The 16,274-nt window shown below is 37.4% G+C and overlaps 1 pseudogene; it reads right to left on the bottom strand.

Moving 5' to 3' along the window:
* The window catches only part of LOC101428715 (inhibitor of nuclear factor kappa-B kinase subunit alpha-like), a 110,195-nt pseudogene extending 109,494 nt beyond the window's left edge, over window positions 1-701 (bottom strand).
* Window positions 702-16,274: the final 15,573 nt, after the last annotated feature.

Here is a 16,274-nt window from a genome sequence, read left to right as displayed (position 1 = left end):
TTGGTCTATACTGCTGTCAGATTGAGCACTCAGCAGTGGCTGTAGCCAGGTTGGCCATGGTGAGGAGAAGTTCATGTTGCTGAGGCCATGCATAACATCCATCTCTACCACCATGTCCACTTTGTTCATGAGCGCATTAGGCAATGACAGCAGTGGCTGGGGAAAGAGGCTGACTGCTATCCATAGAACCAGTCATCCTGTCCACTTATTAAAACCTTCCTCTGCTAAAGTCACACTCAGGTGAGCGATCATGTGGGACACAAATAGCTTCATGTTTTTTCCTCACTCAGAAATGTCTATCCACATACCTCTACCCCAGGCCCTTTGAAACCAATTTAGCAATATTGTTCATTCCAAGTCTCTGATCATCCAGTGAAACCTTTTTGTGACAGCTCATAAATAAGTGTACAAATGTACCTTGAACCATTTCCCTTTCAAAGAAAAATTAACAACCACATGCACTGTTCAAAATTCTGCTCACTTAGAGAATGTCTCTTCACATCTGTCCTTCAGGGAAATACCAGAAAGGAGCTACAGCATTGCAGCTGTCCACTTTCATATGGTACCTGCGTATTAGCAGAACGATATGCTAAATAGGCCCCAATTTTTTCTTCCTTAGTCAACTGATGATAAGGAACTTCCCAAGAGGCCACAACTGTAGGCTGCAATAAAGCAGGTAATGTGGGAGTACAGGACGGCATGGACATTTGGGCCACTTCCTCACATAACTTACTCGTGCCTTCAGGATTTGCGCAAGTGCTTTCTCATACATATTACTTCCATTTTTTGACGGAGTACTGCTGTGCATGCCCTGCTTTGTTACTTGGTAGGTCAGACAACACCCAGCTCATGATAGGCAATTCAGGTCTCACAGTAACTTGATTGTCCATGATTAAGCATTCAATCTCTACTAAGTACAACAAGAGATACTTTCTCACCAAAGTCAATTTGTTGAAGCAAGATGGCAGGTGTTCTCTGCCAGGTTTCAGCCTTCCCCTCTGGGCTTCTTTTCATATTCAGGTTCCATGGGCCCAGCTTCTTCATGATCTCAGCTGCAGGTTGGGATAACATAGGGCTTGTTTCTCAGGGCTTCCTATATCTATATCTGCTTTCTTCCCAAGGTCAGTTGTAGGCTATCAGGCAAATGATCCGTATCTCCCCAAGGCTTTAGCTGTTGTAGCCTTCTCCTTTCTGTCACATGGCAGGATCAAAAATGACAAAGTTTTATTATCTTATACAGTCCCATGTTACAGTGTTTAGCTTTCCTTCTAGTAATATACATGACCTTAGACTTTCCCTTTCAACCACTGTCATACCCATATGTTGGCTCCGCTAGTTACAAACACCATGATATGCTTTCACTTTATTATTATTACTATTATTGGAATAATGAAAGTACTTTAAGAATAACTAAAGTGATGAATGCATAACTATGTGGTTACACCAAATGCCATTGATTTTACACTTAGATAGATTTATACTTTATTAATATGTATCTATAAAGTTGATTTGTTAAAAAGAAACTGACAAAGTTCTCTCCTCTGTTCCATGTGTTTTCTTGTTTGAGTGTCTGGGTTTATATCAGATCTAGCAAGGGGCGGGAACACAACTAGTGTCCTGTTTCTGCCATAGTCAAATCTAAAAGCCTTAATCTTTTTTATTATTTTTATATTCTTCACTTTATTTTCTAAAAAGCTTCAGGTTAAAGAAAAGTCACATAAATATAGAGAATTCCCATATACCTCACCCCCTCCCCGCTCACATTTTCCCCTATTAATAACATCTTACATGAGTATGAAACATTTGTTACAATTGATGAACAAATATTGAAGCATTGCCACTAACCTTGGTCAAAGGTTTTCATTATGGTTCACATTGTGTGCAGTACACTTTTATAGGTTCTAACAAAGTACATAATGGCCATATCTGTCATTGAAGAACAATTTCAATGCCCTAAAAATGCCCCATGCTCCATCCATTCTTTCCTTCCCCTCCCCTCGGAATCCCTGGTACCCACTAGGTTGCAATTTTTTGAAGTATAAGGTTCATAATTACATGCATTAATATTTAGGGCTTGACATATTAGAATGTCTTCTTTTATTAGGCACTGCCTATGTTCTCTAGAGACTCTTGCCCCTCTATTTGAGAATCTAGCAGGACTCCCCAAGGATTGGAATTAAATGTTTTCTTGTTTATTGTGTGGGTCTCTACCCACTGAGAAAATACTCTATGACAAGATGAACATTTTCATATTCCATAGAAGCATGCCCCAGGTACATACTTTCCTGCATATCCCTCCACCCCAGACACCTTGCAACAATAATTACTCCCTGTTGTATTTTCTAAAAGAACATTTCCACAACTCTAGTTTTAACCACAGACCTACAAGTTCCCAGAGTTCTCCTGTCCCTTCCTCCAGCCCTCCCCACAGTTCCTTGGACAGTCCAACCCAACCCTGTCCCCACCCTACTCATACTCACATTCCAGCACTGCTGACCCCACTCATATCCCTAAACTACTATTACCCCATCCACTGCCAAACCACCCCCTTTCACCTTATCATAGGTTTTGTCAGTATTGAGAATTGGTCCCACACACTTTACTCCCTTTCTGTCTCCTGATAACCTATTTTCCAGACTCTACCTATGTAAGTCTGTTCAATTTCCTCATCAGTGAGGTCATGCAGTATTTGTCCTTTAGTGACTGCCTTTCTTTACTTGACATAAAGTCTTCAAGATTCATCCATGTTGTTCCATGTATCAATAGATCATTCCTTCTTATAGCTAAGTAATATTTCATTGTATGTATATACCAAAATTTGCATATCTATTCATCTCTTGATGGATGCCTGTGTTGCTTCTACCTTTTGACCATTGTGAATAATGCCACTAGGAACACTGATGTGCATATATCTGTTTGTGTCCCTGCTTTCAATTCTTCTGGGTATGTTCCCAGCAGTGGGATTGCTAGATCACATAGCAGTTCTATAGTTAGCTTTCTGAGGAAAAGCCAAACCATCCTCCACCATGGCTGCACCATTCTACATTCCCACCAGCAGTGGATGAGGTTCCCTTTTCTCCACATCCTTTCCAACATTTGTAGTTCTCCACTTTTTTCAAAGCCACCAGTCTAATAGGTGCAAGATGATATCTCACTGTGGTTTTGATTTGCATTTCCCTAATAGCTAGTGTTGTTGAGCATCATTTCATGTGCTTTTTAGCTATTATTTCCTCTTCAGAAAAATGTCTATTCAAATCTCTTGCCCATTTTTTAAATGGGTTGCTTGTCATTTGATTTTTGAAATGTAAGATTTATTTTATATATACTGGATATTGAAAAATGGCTACCAAATATTTTCTCCAGTTGAGTAGGCTGCATTTTCACTTTCTTGACAAACACCTTTGATGTGCAAAAGTTTTTAATTTTGAGAAGGTCTCATTTATCTATTTTTTCATTCATTGCTCATGTTTTAGGTATCAAGTTTATGAAACTACTTCTTATTATGAGATCTTGTAGATGCTTTCCTATATTATCTTCTAGGAGCTTTATGGTCTTGGCTCTTATATTTAGATCTTTGATGCCTCTTGAATTAATTTTTGTACAGGGTGTGAGATGGTGATACTTTCTCATTCTTTTGAATATGGTTATCCAGTACTCTCAGTATCATTTGATAAAAAGTTCATTCTATCCCAGTTGAGTGGGCTTGGTAGCCTTGTCAAACATCAGCTAACTGAATATTAAAAGCCTTAATCATTTTTTTTTAACAAATCAGTTTTATTGATACATAATAATAAAGCGTACATCCATCTAAAGTGTACAATCAGTGGCAATTGGTACAATCACATACTTGTGTATTCATCACTCTAATCATTCCTAAAGCATCTTAATTATTCCAGCAACAATAACTAAAAAATACTGGAAATAGTATTTGCCAACAATACTAAAAAACAAAAACAAAACAAAACTCATCACTCAATCTCTCTATGCTTCCCCTGCCATACATTGCTGCTATTCTGTTTCCTTCTCTCTAGTTTATTTGTATTTATATTTTATAGAAACAATCTTATACATTCAACATCACTCATATCCATATTTTCCATGAGATTTCACTGTTATATATCCCAAGTTACATTTTTTAGCTTTCCTTCCAGTAATGTAACTGTCCTTAGACTTTCCCTTTTGACGACTGCCATACCCACATAAAAACTCCGCTAGTCACAAACAGCATGATGTGCTCTCAACATTTCTATTTATTTCCAAAGATTTACAACCAACCTTTAAACCAGTTCTGCACAGATAACCATCTACTTTCCATTCTCTACTCTCATTTTATTTTCTGGTGACTTATATTCTAATTATTACATCCGCAAATTTACATAATATATTTAGTTCCTAATAGCACAATCCTACAGTATTTGTCCTTTTGTGTCTGGAAAGCCTTAATCTTAACAAGTAATTTCATCAAAGACATCTCAACTGAATTTAATGTAATCAAAAGGTATCACACCCAGAGGAATATATTAGTTTGCAAACATAATCTTTATCTATTTTGAATTCATAAATAATATCAAACTGCCACACATACCAAGAAGCAGGAAGATATGGCCCAGTCAAAGGAACAAACTAAGCCTCCAGGTGATATAAAGGAGTTCAGACAATTAATCATAGATGTCCAAACAAATCTCGTTAATAAATTCAATGTGATGAATAAATTCAATTGAAAATCAATAAATTCAATGAAATGGCTAAAGAGATTAAGAACATCAAGAAGACACTGAGGGAAGCAGATGTGGTTCAAGCGGTTGAGCACCTGCTTCCTACATGGGAGGCCTAAGGTTTCATCCTCAGTGTCCCCTAAGAACAAAAACAAACAACAAGAAAACAATAAAAAAACCCACTTAGGGGAGCTGATGTGGTCCAGTTTTTGGGTGCTTGATGCCCACATATGAAGTCCCTGGTTCAATCCCTGGACCTGGTACCTAAAAAAATAAAAGAAAAAAACACTGAATGAATATAAAGAAGAATTTTAAGGCATGCAAAGAAAAACAGCAGATCTTATGAGAACGAAAGGCACAATAAATTAAATTTGAAATATACTGGAGGCATATAACAGCAGATTTGAAGAGGCAGAAGGAAGGATGGGTAAGTTTGATGATAGGGTCTCTGAAAGCAAACATACAAAAGAAGAGATTTAAAAAATGGAAAAAATTGAATAGGGTCTCAGGCAAATAAATGACAGCAAGAAATGTGCAAACATACATGTCATGGGTGATCTACAATGAGAAGAGAAAGGAAAAAGGTCAGAAAGGATATTTGAGGTAATAATAGTAGAAAATTCCCCAACCATATTGAAGGATATAGATATTCATGTCCAAGAAGCACAATGTGCTCCCATCTGAATAAATCTGAATAAACCTACTCTGGGATGCATATTAATTAAAATGCCAAAGAGATCATGAAAATCCTAAGAGCAGCAAGAGAATAGAGATTCATCACGTACAAGAGATAATAAGATTAAGTGATTATTAGAAACCATAGAGGCAAGAAGACAGCCATATGATCTATTTAAGATACTGAAAGAAAAACTGCCAGCTAAGAATCTTATATACAGCAAGAATATCTTTCAAAAATACAGGCAAATTTATAATATTCACAGACCGGCTTTGCAGCAAATACTAAAGGAAGTGCTACAGCCTGAAAAGAAAAGACAAGAGAGAAAGGCTTTGTAGTTTTAGAAGAAGGATTGCACACAGGAAGAGCAAACCCATATCCAGAATATGTGTTTATTCCAGTTAGAACAAATGGTTAAACATTCGGTCTCTACTAAGGCCAAGCAGCAGGACAAAAGCTGTTTCTCAAAATGAAAAGTTATCTGCAGAGGATGGCAATGCTTTGCTCCAAAATTCTAAGAGTCTGCATTGTGATTCTCTTATATGGGCTTGCCAAAAGCTTCAAATGGCAACTCTATTTGCTGCAGACACTTTCAGCACCATTGGATCTATTGGATCATATGGCCCAACTGGCAATATAGAGCTTTCTTTTATTGCACTTCCCACTCAAAACGAGCAGCTTTTTGGATCCCTTGGTAAATGGGAAAGAGTAGCACACCCAAGTGAGGAAACTATTGTCATGAAAATCTGAAGATACCAACTAAGCACTGTGCCTCTTCTGCACTCATAGGAAGGGGTCAGATGGAACAGGTTATCGTATACTTTAAAAGAGATATCTCAACACCCACACAACTGGACACCTAGAAATTTCACTGAGGTGGAAGGCCTCTGTATTTTTGTTGGAAGTCTCAGCCGAATTTAGGATTTCGATGTTCCCACCAATATTATCATCAACCCGTATGATTCCATCCCAATTCTCATGGTTCCACTCCTTTCCAACCAATGCACTCACTTTAACAGCAGACACAATACATGCCTTAGATTTTAGTTTCCACTGTAACTCTGCTACTTGTACAATAAGACTGTGAGTCTGCATTTCAGAGCTCTTAAGCTTCCACAAAACAAGATTTTCTTTCATAGCACACATAAAAACTTTTACATCTTTCATGCAGTGTTTAAGTTGCAAATTTGAAAACTTCAGCTCCTCCCTTTCTTCTGTGACTGTATCTAACAGCCAGCCTACATCACTGTACCTTTAAACTCCACAAAACTCTGTTGTCTCCATTCTCACCCAGATCCCTGCTTCTTATAAGCATGGAAGTAGTCATATTCAGTGGTGATATTTTGTGTCTCTCTATTGCCAGCTCATGTCATGGACTGACAGTGTTCTCCTGATTTTTGTAAAGATAGTCATTAGTTCCTGTGGAAGTTTGAAATTATTTATGAAGCCACAAAAGAGAGATTATGTTTGTAAACTGGTCTGTTCCCTTGGGTATGATACTCTTTATTTGTATTAAATTAAAATGTTTTAAGTTTACTTCATAAGATCAAATTAGGGCCTTTGATTTGACCAAGTCAGTAGAGCATGACTAAGAGTTGAATCCCTGCCCCCTTGGTAGGCTGATATAAATGGACACTCATATAAGAATAAACACATGGAAGAAGACAGAAAGAGAAAGGACTCCATAGATGACAGAGGAGAGAAAGCTCAAACAGCTAAAGCCCTGAGAAGAGAGCAGATACCAGGCAGAGATTACCTGCCATCTTGTTTCAATATCTGGCAACAGACCTTGGTAAGAGAGCAACCCTAAGTTGGACTCTTTAGGACCTGGCAACAGTAAGCTTTTACCTCAAATAAATACTCTTTATAAAAGCCAATAGATTACTGGTACTTTGCTTCAGCACCCCTTTGTCTGACTAATACAATGCCTTTTAATATAATCAGAGTAGAGAGCCAATTGCAAATATCCCAGAACCAATTCAGAAATATCATTTTTAAGATTCTATTTCTCAAGAACCAATCCTAGTATCAAGCTGTATTAGTCAGGGTTCTAAACAGAACTGACAGGGGATCCCTATAAATAGTATGAGATATTAAAAAATTGTCTTGTACAACTGTGGGAATTCACGAGTCCAAATTTCACAGGTCAGACTGCAAACCAGGGGCTCTGATGAAGCTCTCTTATGAGTTCCTGGGAGACATTAGTTGTTTCAGGTAGAGATGGGAATTCCCTTTCTGAATCCTAAAATCACTTCACTTTTAGATGACAATCTCCTTAGTTGATTATAGATATAACCAGCCATCTATGCAATCAACTTGCTTATGATTAAAGTCCATGAAATGCCCTTGCATTACAATTAGCCCAGTGCTTGCTTGAACAAACCAGTGGGCACCATTACCTGGTTGAGTTGACACATTAACCTAACCATCACAGTGTCCAAAAAGAATTTCCCAAATTGCACAAGGCAAACACTGGTAAAAATGAAATGAGAAATAGATACCATTACAATAATAATTGGAGACTTCTATACACCATTCTTTTCATTGCATGGGTCATCTTGGCAGAGGATCAATGAAGACACAGACAGCTTAAAAAAAAAAATAAAAAAAAAAGAAACCAAACCTAATAGATATATACAGAACATTGCACCCCCAAACAGCAGAATATACACTCTACTCAAGTGCTCATGGATCTTTCTCCAGGATAGACCATATGTTGAGTCACAAAGCAGATATCCTACCAGTGTAGGACATGACTCCCAGGGATAAGCCCCCTTGGCACTGAGGGATTAGAGGACATGACACAGGGGGATGAGCCCCTCTGAAACTGAGGGGTTACTAACATGCAACAGTGAGCAATGCACCTGGAAAAAGACCTTGACAAAAAGGGTGAAAGAGTAAAGACAAATGAGTTTATATGGCTAAGAGACTTGAAAGTGAGTCAGGAGGTCATTCCAGAGGTTACATTTATGCACATCTCAGCAGGATCTTATTGACTGTCACAGTAAATATTGCCTCAAATAGCAGGGCTCCTGAGGGTTCTGGAGACATCCAGACACTATCATCAGGGCAGAGAGCTCAGGAGTTTGGTGCCTTGCCAGTGGGCTCTACTTTGAAATTTACGCTTCTCAGGGTGACAGAGGTGGACTCAGTTGTGGTTTCCCTACGCATGGCTCTTCTGCCCCTTCTATCTGAATCTATAGTTAGTACTAGAGTTGATAGACATATTTCCAAGAAACTTAAATCTTTGGGCTGTCCTTGTGTCAGTTGGACCCTGACTGTCAACAGAGTTACAACACCAAAACTCCAATTCATTGGACTCACCCAGGACAACTAATAAGGAGATGATGATGGATAATAACCATCCCAAAGAAAAGAGAGAGTCTGCAACTGCAAGCAAGATAGTTCCATCCATCTCCCCAGTGGATCTAAGCTCCCTCTCAATTAGAGGTGGAGTGGACACCACCATCCCAGAATCCTCAGGAATGTGGACTGAATGATGGACTAGAGTAGACTTATTGTTATTCTACTATAGAGTTATTGTGACTCTAACAATGGAAGAACTTTTATAATTAATGTGGAGGCATGGCCACTGGAGGTTCTGAGGGGAAGGAGAGGAAAAATAGGTGTAACATGGGGGCATTCTTGGGATTTGGAATTGTCCTGAGTGACATTACAATGACAGATATAGTCCATTATATATCTTATCATACCTTACAAAATTGTGCACGAGAAAGTGAAACTACAATGTAAACTATAATCCACACTTAGTGACAATGCTTCAAAATGTGTTCCTCAGTTGTAACAAATGTACCACAGTAATAAAGAATGTTGTTAATGTGGGAAAATGTGGGAGGGGTAGGGAACAGAGCATATGGGAATCTCCTATGTTTTTATGTAACTTTTATGTAATCTAAGTATCTTTTAAATATATAAACTATATAAAAAAGAAAAAATAGTTAAATTAAAAAAGAAAATAAAAAATAAACCAGACATCAATCAATATAAAAAGAGTGAAATAATACAAAGCAATTCCTCAGGCAGAAAAATAGAAAATTCATAAATATAGAGAGGTTAAATGCCACATTATTAAATATTCAGTGGATTAAAGAAGAAATTATAAGAACAATGAATAAATACCAAAAGGCAAAATAAAATGAAACACAATGTATTAGAACCTGTGTGATGCAGCAAGAACAGTGCTGAATGAAGCTTACAGGGTTCAGTGTTTGCATAACAAAGAAGAAAGAGAGAAAATAAATGACCTAACTACACAGCTGGAGGAAATATAAAAAGAATAGCAAACTATGCCCAAAGAAAGCAGAAGGAATGAAATAATAAAGATCAGAGAAGAAATAAATGAAATTGAGAACAAAAAACAATGGATAGTATTAACAAAACAAAAATTTCGTTCTATGAGATGATCAACAAAATCAACAAACCCTTAACTAGACTGACAAAGAAAAGAGAATATGCAAATAGAGGAAATAAGAAATTAAGGGAGAATATCACCACTGACCACTCAGAATTAAGAGAGATCGTAAGAGAAGACTAAAACAACTGTATGTCAACAAATTTAGACAATGTAGTAGATGGTATGAAAAAAAATTCTAGGAACATATGAACAACTTACACTGATGCTAGAAGAAAATAGAACACCTCAACAAACTTATTACAAGCAAAGAAATTAAAGCAGTCTTCAATTAACTCGCCAAATGAAAAGCACAGGACCAGATGATTCACATGTGAATTCTACCTAGCATTCAGAGAGGTTTAATACCAGTATTACTCAAACTCTTCCAAAAAAGTGAACAAGAGGGAATGCTACCAAACTAATTCTATGAAGTCAATATCACCAAACGCAGATAAAGATATTACAAAAAAAGAAAATTACAGCACAAACATCCAGCTCAAGATAGTAGTTTTACCAGGTCTAAAACCAAAGCAAACATAAACTTTGAAGGATTTCTGAATGTATCTAGTGAAACAAAAATACCACACAAGGAGAAAACCTCAAAGGTTCTTGTGAAAAGCCAGAAGCAGCAGGACATAGCAGCCAGTGAGGATATGCAGTTAAGATCCAGGAGGGGAAATAATATCCATCTCACTGCTAAGGTACAGGAGTCTTTACCTGGTTCTGCTCCTGCAGATTAAGAAAAACAAACACTGATATTATTCTTTCAGAAATAATACAGATGGGGTAACCCAAAGTAAATCCAATGAAGAAAATGCAGGCAAGAAATTCAGAAGTCCCAGAGATGGCAGTGAATCAGCTGTGCCTCAGATCTAGAAAAGTGAAAATCCTTGCCACAGAGATGGCAGAATTGCTTTAAAAAAATGCAATGCTCTCAAAAGTTGAAACTTTACCTAAAGGACCAGGCACAATCAGAGAGATACATGGAGTGCTAAGCGATGTGTCAGTGAGGAGGCAGTTACCAGAAAATCAAAACAGGAAAATGACATTCAAACCAAAAAGTTGAAAACTAGAAAAGACATCAAAGATGTTTAGGTGATAACTGAAGAGGAAAGTTTAGTGAGAAGTATTAGTAAACCATAGAATAATTTTTGCAATAAATTGAAAGTAAATTGTGTAAGACATGTTATGTGGTATGGTATAACCCTTTTCATATTCCATATAAATCATCATTCAAGAAATGTGTTTTTAACAAGTGACAAAAAAGAAGAAAAAATGAAATAGAAAATGCAATTATCAAACTAATTTGGAACAGTAAGGGACCCCAGAAAGCCAGAAACATCACAAAAAAGGAAGAATGAAGTTGAAAGACTCTCATTTCCAGACTTTAAATCATAATACCTAGCTACAGTGGTATAAAACAGCATGGTACTGACATGAAAATAGACATGTATATCAATGGAACTGAATTGATGATTCAGAAAAAGACCCTCACATCTAGGATCAAGTGATTTTTGACAAGGTTGTCAAACCCAGCCAGCTATGCCAAACAGTCTATTCAACAAATGTGCTGGGAGAACTGGATAGCCACATCCAAAAGAAAGAGGACCCCTACCTCACACTTTATACAAATATTAACTCAAAATGGATCAAAGACCTAAATATAAAAGCAAGAACTATAAAACTCCTAGAAGAAAATGTATGGAAATATCTTCAAGACCTGATGATAGGTGGTGGTTTTTAACTCTTACACTGAAACATGAGCAACAAAAGTATAAATGGATTAACAGGACCCTCTCAAAATTAAACATCTTTGTGCTTCATAGGATTTTGTCAAGAAGGGAAAAGACAACCCACTCAATAGGAGAAAATATCTGGAAACCACATAACCAATAAGGGTTTTATTTCCATGTTATATAAAGAGATCACACAACCGAACAATTAAAAAGCAGGCAATTCAGTTAAAAATGGGCACCCTTTCCCCATATTCCATCGCCACCACACCCTGTACCACACCCTGACCTTTATTCCATAATTACCAAAAGAAATGGGCAAAAGACTTAAAAAGACATTTCTCCCAAGAGGAAAAACAAATGGTGAAAAAGTACATGAAAAAAATATTCAATGGAAAGCGGACTTGGCCCAATGGATAGAGCGTCTGCCTACCACATGGGAGGTCCACAGTTCAAACCCCGGGCCTCCTTGACCCGTGTGGAGCTGGTCCATGCGCAGTGCTGATGCGCGCAAGGAGTGCCATGCCACGCAGGGGTGTCCCCCGTGTAGGGGAGACCCACGCGCAAGGAATGCGCCCCACAAGGAGAGCTGTCCAGCATGAAAAAGTGCAGCCTGCCCAGGAGCGGCACTGCACACATGGAGAGCAGACGCAGCAAGATGACACAACAAAAGGAGACACAGATTCCTGGTGCCGCTGACAAGAATGCGAGCAGACACAGAAGAACACACAGTGAATGGACACAGAGAGCAGACAACAGGGGGGTGGGGGGAGAGAAATAAATAAATAAATAAATCTTTTAAAAAATATTCAATATCACTAGCTATTAGGGAAACGCAAATCAAAATGAGACATCATCTCATACCTTGTAGAATGGCCATTATTTGAAAAACAAAAAACAACAAGCTGGAGAGGATGTGGACAAATAGGAACACTCCTTTACTGTTGGTGGGGATGTAAAATGGTACAGTCATTTTGGAAGACAGCATGGTTCTTCAGGAAGCTAAGTTTAGAACTGCCATATGATCTGGGAATCCCTCTACTAGGAATATATCCAAAAGAACTGAAAGCAATAATGTGAACAGACATTTTCACACCAATGTTCATAGCAGTATTATTCACAATTACCAAAATCTGGAAACCCCCCAAATGTCCATCAACCATAAATGGATAAACGAAACGTGGTATATACATTCTATTCAATACTATGCTATTGTAAGAAGAAATGAAATTGGGATGCATATTATAACTTGGATGAGCCTTGAGGATATTATACTAAGTGAAATAAACCAGACAAAAAAGGATAAATATTGTATGGTCTTACTAATTTGAATTAAATACAAAGAATAAAGGCACTGAGTTAAAACCTAGACTATAGGTTACTAGGACTTAGGATGAGGACTGAGAAGCAGTACTGATGCTCAACGTATGTCAAATTTTCAATTAGTTTGACAGTAAAAGTGTGGAAATGAATAGAGTTAATGGTAACATATCATAGTGATTTTAACTAGCATGGCTGGTATATAAATGGGATTGTGGCTCAAAGGGATAGTCTAGTGATATAGATGTCAATTGAAGGAAAGCCAGACAATAATCTAGGGAATGAATATATAGTGAACCCAGAGGTACATGAGGATTGTGACTAATAATACAAATGCAAGAATGTTCTCCTATGAACTAGAACAATTGTACATCACTATTACAATGTGGTAAAAAAATATAATGAATGGGAAAAACAATTATTGTAACTTATGGGCTATAGTTAACAGCAATATTGAAATATTCTTGCATCAATGTCAATGAAGGTATTATAACAACACTGAATCAATAATAGGGGAATATGGAAGGTGTTTTTTTGGACTAAGGAATACATTCAAAAGTTTACTGGGGCAATGACTGCACAACTCTGTGATGAAAGTGAGAGCCACTAAACTGTACATTTTGGATAGAATGTACAAGGCATGGATGGGACTGTATAACAGAATCAGCCACGTGGTGGAATATATACTGTGTATTCTCATGAACTATAACAAATGTACAATACTAATACATAGAGTTAATAGAAGGTGTATGGAAAAATCCAAGTGTACACTATGGACCATAGTTAATAATTATCTGATCATGTTCTTTCATAATCAATAACAAATGTTCCACAACAAAATAAGGTTTTAGTTGAAGGGTGATTTATGGGAATTCTACACATTATGTGTAATTTTTTTGTAAGATCACAACTTCTCAAATTAAAAAAATGAAAAAAATACATGAGAAGCACTTAGCATATTTGAATTGTGCAAAGACAGAAAAATTGGTGATATTGAGGATAGAACATCTAACTGGAGAAGATAGGAAAACTAAAGGAGGAAAAATGGAAAAATGGAACTGGGCAACAGAGAACTGAGAGACATCACAAAACACACAAACATACACATTATCAGTGTCCAAGAAGGGGGAAAAGAAGGGAAAATTAGCTGAAAAAATATTTGAGGAAATAATGACTGAAAATTTTCCAATCCTTATGAAAGATATAGATACCAATAATCATGACAATATGGAGCCAGCTGGCACTTCCTTTGTGCCCTCCAGGCAGAAGCAGCTAGCTTGAGGCATCCAAAGCAAAGTAAGAAACACCTGAGTTGAGCAGAATGAGGCAAATTGTCCTGACTTTAAATATTGCAGTGGAATAACCAGGAGAGGGAGAAGGCCTATTATACAGGGAGTAGAGGGAGCATTTAAATTCCTGTAAATAGAGGAATTCGTATGACCTCAAGCAAGCACAAGTCCACTACAAGACCCAGACCCAGAAAAGACTAGAGTACCCTACACTTTGCATTCACCTTGAGTTGACATTCTTGATAGCAGGGCTGAAATCTGAAGGAAGGCACTGGCTTTTCTTGATATGATGACTGAATATTAAACAGGAGCACCAGTCAAAGCAAAGCCAATCTGCAAAGATTACGGAAGATTTTTCCCCATTGGTTTGTTTGTTTTAGCTAGTTCCAGGCACTAAAAAAAATCTCTGTCATATTATTAGCTAGATACAAACTCAAGAAACAGCTCAGTGGGAAGCGGACTTGGCCCAGTGGGTAGGGCATCCGTCTACCACATGGGCAGTCTGCAGTTCAAACCCTGGACCTCCTTGACCCATGTGGAACTGGCCCATGCATAGTGTTGATGTGCACAAGGAGTGCCGTGCCACGCAGGGGTGTCCCCATGTAGGGGAGCCCCACACACAAGGAGTGTGCCCCATAAGGAGAGCCGCCCAGCACGAAAGAAAGTGCAGCCTGCCCAGGAATGGCACTGCACACACGGAGAGCTGACACAACAAGATGACGCAACAAAAAAAAACACAGATTCCAGTGCCGCTGACAACAACAGAAGCGGACAAAGAAGAAGATGCAGCAAATAGACACAGAGAACAGACAACTGGGGTGGGGGGAGGGGGGCAGTAAGGGGAGAGAAATAAATAAATAAATCTTAAAAAAAAAAAGAAGCAGCTTAGGGACTAAATCATAGAGGTAATATTTAAAAATATTAAAATGTGCAGGGTGCAAAAAATTATTACAAGACAAACAAAGACATAGAAAATGATCACCATCCAAAGACAAAATAAAAATCTAGGAAATATCAGTGAAGAAGAACAGGCTTTGGACATACCAGACAAAGACCAAGAAAAAGGAATTCAATATGCTTAAGAAGATGAAGGAAAATACTGAGAAAAAAAACTAAGCTATATTAGAAAACATGAATGAACAATATGAAAATCTCAATAAGCAAATATAAATTTTAAAAAGGAACTATACAGATTTACTTTTGTTGACGACCACAATAACTGAAAAGAAAAAATACTCAAGAGGGTTTCAACAGCAGATTGGAGCTGGCAGAAGAAAGAACCAGTGAACTCAAAAACAAGATAATAAAATAAGTCAGTCTAAGGAGTAAAAAGAAAAATAATTACAAAAAGTGAAAATAACCTAAAAGACTTGTGGGACACCATTAAAGGTATTAATATTTACCTTCTGGAAGTCCCAGAGGGAGAAGAGAAAGTAGCAGAAGGAATAATGAAAGAAATAATGATAGAAAACTTCCCAAACTTGGCAAAAAAAACACAAACATGCACATTCAAGAATCCCATCAAACACCAAACAGGATAAACTTGAAGTAAACATACCCAGGCTCATGGTGGTCAAACTATTGAATGCAAAGGACAAGGAGAGAGTTCTGAAAGCTGAAAGGGAAAAGTAACATAATATGTAAAAGAGGGGTCCTGTTATATTAAGGGTGTATTTATCAGGGGAAACCATTGAGACAAGGAGGCATTTGGTTTAGGCTGTTAAATGTTAACCACATGATAACCACAAAGAAAATGTATGAAAAATACATCCAAAAATAAATGAGAGGGAATGCAATATGGTACAATACAAATTCAAATGAATATTAAATTAGGTATTAACAGAAGAATAAGTGACAAAAAATGGTATGAGACTTGCAAAGAATAAATAGCAAAATTGTAAAAGAAAGCCCTGTATTATTAGCAGTTGGTTTAAGTGTAAATGGATTAAACTCTCCAATCAAAAATCAGAGAATGGCAGAATGGATGTAAAAAGCAGTACTCTGCCTTATGCTGTAGAAGACACTCACCTTAAATATAAAATCATAAACAGGTTGAACGTGAAGTGATAGGAAAAAACACACCAGGAAAGCAGTAACCAAAAGAGAGACAGGGTAGCTATACTAATT

This window comes from Dasypus novemcinctus, chromosome 2 (genome assembly GCF_030445035.2).
Source record: "Dasypus novemcinctus isolate mDasNov1 chromosome 2, mDasNov1.1.hap2, whole genome shotgun sequence".
Classification (NCBI taxonomy): Eukaryota; Metazoa; Chordata; class Mammalia; order Cingulata; family Dasypodidae; genus Dasypus; species Dasypus novemcinctus.
Note: the sequence above shows the minus strand (reverse complement) of the source record. Positions and strands in the feature narration are given on the sequence as shown.